Source organism: Elaeis guineensis, chromosome 11 (assembly GCF_000442705.2).
Source record: "Elaeis guineensis isolate ETL-2024a chromosome 11, EG11, whole genome shotgun sequence".
NCBI classification, from domain to species: Eukaryota; Viridiplantae; Streptophyta; class Magnoliopsida; order Arecales; family Arecaceae; genus Elaeis; species Elaeis guineensis.
In genome coordinates, this window is record NC_026003.2 from 83,910,901 (window position 1) to 83,916,547 (window position 5,647).

Consider the following 5,647-nt stretch of genomic DNA (forward strand, 5'->3'; position numbering starts at 1 on the left):
CTATATTCTGGAAGACCACAATGTAATTGTGAGTCGAAATGCTTTTTTTTTGAAAAATAGTTTATTCAAGATGGTGGCATCAGAAGAATAATTAAGCTCAAGGAGAATGTCTCCTAAGAGCAATGAGCTAAAGAACCTGAGGAACCCAATCAATTAGAGCCAGTCTTAACACAATCTCTTCCACCTCGTAGATCGACTAGGATTTTCCATCCTTCTGAAAGGTACTTAGGTACCATACAAGAGGATGTAGAGGAAATATTCCTCATGGAAAATGGGGCTGATGGTGATGATCCCAAGACCTATGATGAGGCGATATCAGATATCGACTCCGAGAAATGGTTAGAGGCAATGAGATCAGAAATTGACTCGATGCACTCAAACCAAGTATGGACCTTGGTAGATTCATCTAAAGATATTGTACCTATTGGGTGTAAATGGATCTTCAAGAGAAAGATAGGTGCAGATGGGAATGTAGAGACATTCAAGGCTAGGCTCATAGCGAAAGGTTATAGTCAGCGCGAAGGCACTGACTATCAAGATACCTTCTCGCCTGTAGCCATGCTAAAATCCATCCGCACATTGCTTGCTGTTGCAGCCTATTTCGATTATGAAATATGACAGATGGACGTAAAAATGGTATTCTTAGATGGACATCTTGATGAAGATATCTATATGGAACAGCCACTTGGTTTCACATACAGTGATGATGATCACAAGGTTTGCAAGCTGCAAAGATCCATTTATAGACTTAAGCAAGTATCTTGGAGCTGGAATACTCATTTCAATGATGTGATCAAAATGTTTGGTTTCATCAAGAACGAGGAGGAACCATGTGTGTTCAAAAAGGTCAGTGGGAGCACAGTTATCTTCCTCGTATTGTACGTAGATGACATCCTCCTAATTGGGAATGACATTTCCATGTTGACCTCAATCAAAGTATGGTTGTCTAAGGAGTTCTCTATGAAAGATCTAGGAGAGGTATCCTTTATACTGGGTATTAAGGTCTATAGATATAGACCAAATAGGATGCTGGGACTTTCACAGAAGATGTACATAGAGGAGGTGCTAAAAAGGTTTAGCATGAAAAACTCCAAAAGAGGTTTAGTACTTTTTAGACATGGCATTCATCTCTCCAAGAAGATGTGCCCTAGCACACCTGAGGAGATTGAACGCATGAGCAAAATTTCTTATGCTTCGGCAATAGGGAGCCTCATGTATGCCATACTATGTACACGACCTGATATAGCCCATGCTGTGAGTGTCACAAGCAGATATCAATCGAATCCAGATGAAGAGCACTGGACTTCTGTGAAATGTATCCTTAAGTACTTGAGAAGGACTAAGGATATGTTTCTAGTCTTTGGGAATGGAGAACTCCAGATTCAGAGATATACAGACTCAGACTTTATGTCTGATATAGATGATCGAAAGTCGACATCTGAGAGTCTGTTCATTTGCAATGGTGGTGCAGTTAGCTGGAAGAGTTCCAAGCAAACGGTGATTGCTGATTCCACCATAGAGGCAGAGTATATTGCTGCATCGAAAGCTGTGAAAGAGGCATTCTGGTACAAAAAGTTTACCACAGAGCTTGGAGTGATGTCATCGGATGCCATCTCTCTTTACTGTGACAATAATGGCACCATAGTCCTAGCTAAGGAGCCAAGGTCTCACCAGAAGTCCAAGCACATCGAGCGGCGATTCCATCTGATCCGTGATTACCTCGAAAAAGATTATGTCGAGGTCAAGAGAGTCGACTCCACAGACAATGTGGCAGACCCACTGACAAAGCCATTAGGCCAGTAAAAGATCGAAGCCCACCTTGAGAAGATGGGACTTAGATATGTAGCCAATTGGCATTAGGTCAAGTGGGAGTTTGTTAGATGTGTGCCCTAGATGCTAGATTGGCTGACACATTTCTGTACAAATCTAAGGATAAATTTATAATTTTGACTATAAATCAATAAATAGGTTATTCTTCTATCACATTATGTACATTGTGTTTGTGATACATCTTTTGAGTTAGTAGGAATGTCAATTCATATTTTCAAGAGTTGAAAATTTAAGGCATGAATTTACATAACTAACTCATAAACAGCTCCTGACCATAGGATCATCACGAAGATGGTGATCAATCCAGAAGGTTGGTGTACGATCGCTTCCTTAGTATAGATATGTCTTGAGTCTACGGTGTGGAAACACCGAAGTGAAAGTATAAATATTTGTTGAGAATGAGAGTACTGAGCATGACCACTCGAGCAGTCATAAGGAAGTCTACCTTCTCATCAATGACTAGCTCGATGCTGCAGTTGTGTGTCTAGTTCTTTGACTTAAGGTGTATCGATAGTTCACTTTAAATGTATTATAGTTTGACTATACCATAACTCGATCTTCTAGCCATTCGAAACCCTGAGGTGTATGTTGGCTGTAGCATATTCATTGTAGGAACCAGATCGCACCAAGATGGGATCTATCAACCTCGATAGATGAGAGGAGTAGTCCTATGATGATCGAAAGATCAAGTCCTTAAGTCCATGGCCATGGCAGAGTGAAATAATGGAAAAGAGTTTTCCATTGAGGTTTCACATCGAACTCGAATCGATCGATTGATTCATATGACTGATATTGGATTTGATGAGTTCACCTTAACCCTAATTCAGTCAGAACTCATAATAGAGGAACTCAATCACACAAGTAGCTGCACCGAGAGGTTCATCTTCAATTCTGATGGGTTGCCACCATATTTGCTAGATGTCACTGGTGGATTTTGAGAGCAATTAGAATGATCTTGATGATCGATCATTCTAATTGTATGAATCAGAAGAGTTCTGATCCATCGAAAGGAGTTTCGATGATGTCGATGATGAGATCACGACATGTCTCATTACCATACAGAATTGAACCTAACTGGGTCACACTAACAAGGATTAGGATCTGGATGTCATCAATTGGGCTAGCCTAATTGATTTGAATTAGATCCAATTAGGTTCAAGAAAATCATGCTAGCACACGATTGAGCCTAACTTTCTCCTCGTGTAATCTTTTCTATCTCGACTGAGCCAAATATGATTTGACTCACCCAGAGAATCTTGAGAAGATTTTTCTCAGTCTAAATGAAGTATGTCCAGCTCAGAAAATTCTTGTCTTAATTCATGAGATGAATTTAAGACAACACCTGCTAATTCCTATCACCTACCATTTTTATTTTAGGACATCTATTAAATATTGACATATGGGTCTTAAACTGAAGGCCACTTGGCAAGAGCTCATTGGAGAATTTTTGTGGAGTATCCACATGCCAAAACCATATTAAATTGGGCACCATAATCAGATTATGGTGTGAGCCCAATTGGATTAAGTGGGCGCCCCAAGTGGATAAGGATGGAGAGTCTTGATCAACATGGACTAGTTGGCGCCAACCTTCCTTTGTGCTTATTCATAGTTGGTGCAAACTCATGGAGAGAGGGTGGGGTTCTTATCTGATGTGATCAGATGACATCACTCTATCAATCAATTTTTTTTTAAATTTATTAAAATTTTTTGATTGATCGAATGATGTGGCACTGCGCAGCGCAGCAGGGTCTATATAAACCCTGTCTGTGCCTAAGGTTTAATGTGATTGCACCAAACCCATCAAAGCTGCCACCCTCTTTCCTCTTCTCTATATCCCATCTGAAGCTCTCCCTCTCCTCTTCATGTCCAAGGAGTTGGACATCCATCTGGCAAAGGTCTAAGGCATGGTGATGCCTTGAACAGGAAGGCTACAGGACTTCTTCGACAGGCTGCTGCTCCAACTTCAGGAAGACTTTTGAAGATCTTCCTAATCAGATTTAATTTTGATTTTTGGAGTAGAGATTTGTGAGAAGAAGATGATCTAGATCCTGCCTGAGTGGATACTGGTAGAGGCCAGACGATTGCGTGGCTAAATCAGAACCTCAGGATTGCTGCGATCATTTACAGGGTAATCAGATTACCCTTGAGGTATTTCATGTTTCCTCATATTTTTAGATTTATTTTGAATTAATATCAGATAATGAAATTAGATCTAGAGATTTAAATTTGAAATAAATATAGGATAATTTTTTTTTTAATTATTCCACCCTAGATTTGATGAAATCTGAAAGATCCTAGAAGAAAAAAGATAGTTTTTCTTCAGTGTCTTCAACCAAGGCGAAGGACAGTGGGTCATACTAAAGCTTCTTCTGATCCCTAACTTCCTTTGAGATCCCATCTATTGGCCCTCTCTAGCCAAGGCTCGGACAAGCACTGAGAGGTCTTCCCACTGTTTTCGAGGTTCCTCCATCACCTCCTTCGAAAACTCAAGAACTTCTGTGAAATATTTTTGTAATTGTTCCACCTCCTTCGGTGAAATCTTGTGCATCGTCCATCGGGGTTACCTTGGAGGTCTATGAGCCGCTCTAGCCCAGGACCTCTCTCCTTCACTTGGGTCAGGCGAAGACCAACCGCCATCACTCGGCCCCTTCCCCTCGTTGGACATCAAAAATCACCTGCTAGACTTGCACAGCACCTGTTTGACTGAATGCCCAAATGATCCCATGATTTTTGATGCAAATTGCACAATCTTACTCCTGCATCCCTATCGATTAAAGAAAATTTACTTTCACTAAGCAGCTATGGGTCATTCACGTGAGATGGACTCTCTCGCCATATTTTTTTTCCTCCAAAATACTATCCCAAACAACTCGCAAGAGATGGATTCCCTCCAATGGTTATATTCCCTCCTCCATAAGCTCCTATTCTATTAAGAATCCTCGGATCCAAACCTTTCTCCTACCTTGGATCCAAACCTTTCTCCTACAGTACTACTACAGTAACTGCCTTAGCTTGGGCTGCTGCAGTAGATTTTGTACAGCAACAGTACTGAATGCTGATCCGTGTATCAGATCTTAGAGAAGAATTCGGTTATCGGATTCTAAAGATGCAGAGGATGCAAGATGCAAGAAGGATGCTTAAAATAAAAGGACAAAAGAACATAAAATAAAACTACTTCATCGACGAGAGCAGGAAACTTACATGATGACCTTACAATAGGTTGATTATTTAGAGGAGAAAGCACACACTCTTGAAAGCAAACTTATCTTACAACACACTAGCACAAAATATTCATAGCACACTTATGTACAAAGGTTGTGGAGATGGAGGTGGAAGATGGAGATAGAAGTGGAAGATAGAGATGGAGGAAGGAAGGAAAGAAGGAAGGCCTTGGAGAATGATGGTGTTTTGCCAATCGCTCTCTATCAACTAATGCCTTCGTTGGAACCCTTTGCCTCTATTTATAGAAGAGGAAGGGCCTTGTGGACTTCATTTGGTTTGAAGTCTGTGGACTTCAAATAGATTGGAGTCCACAGATTTCAAATGAACTGGAGTCTGTGGATCTTAAATGGATTGGAGTCTGAAAGTTGTCTTATTTTGGAATCTGGCTCCTATAGATGTCTTATTTACTTTTGTGAGAATCTCATTAGGGACCTTCTTTGGGGTGTAAAGACTTGGAAGCAGCAACTCATAAAAGGAGGGATGTCCAAAAGGTTTCGAGGTGTTTAGAAGCTTGGGTGGCAGCAATTTAAGGCTCACAAGGACTCTTAGGCGGCTAGGATTTTGGGTGCTTCTATGGGGTGGCACCTAGGGTTTT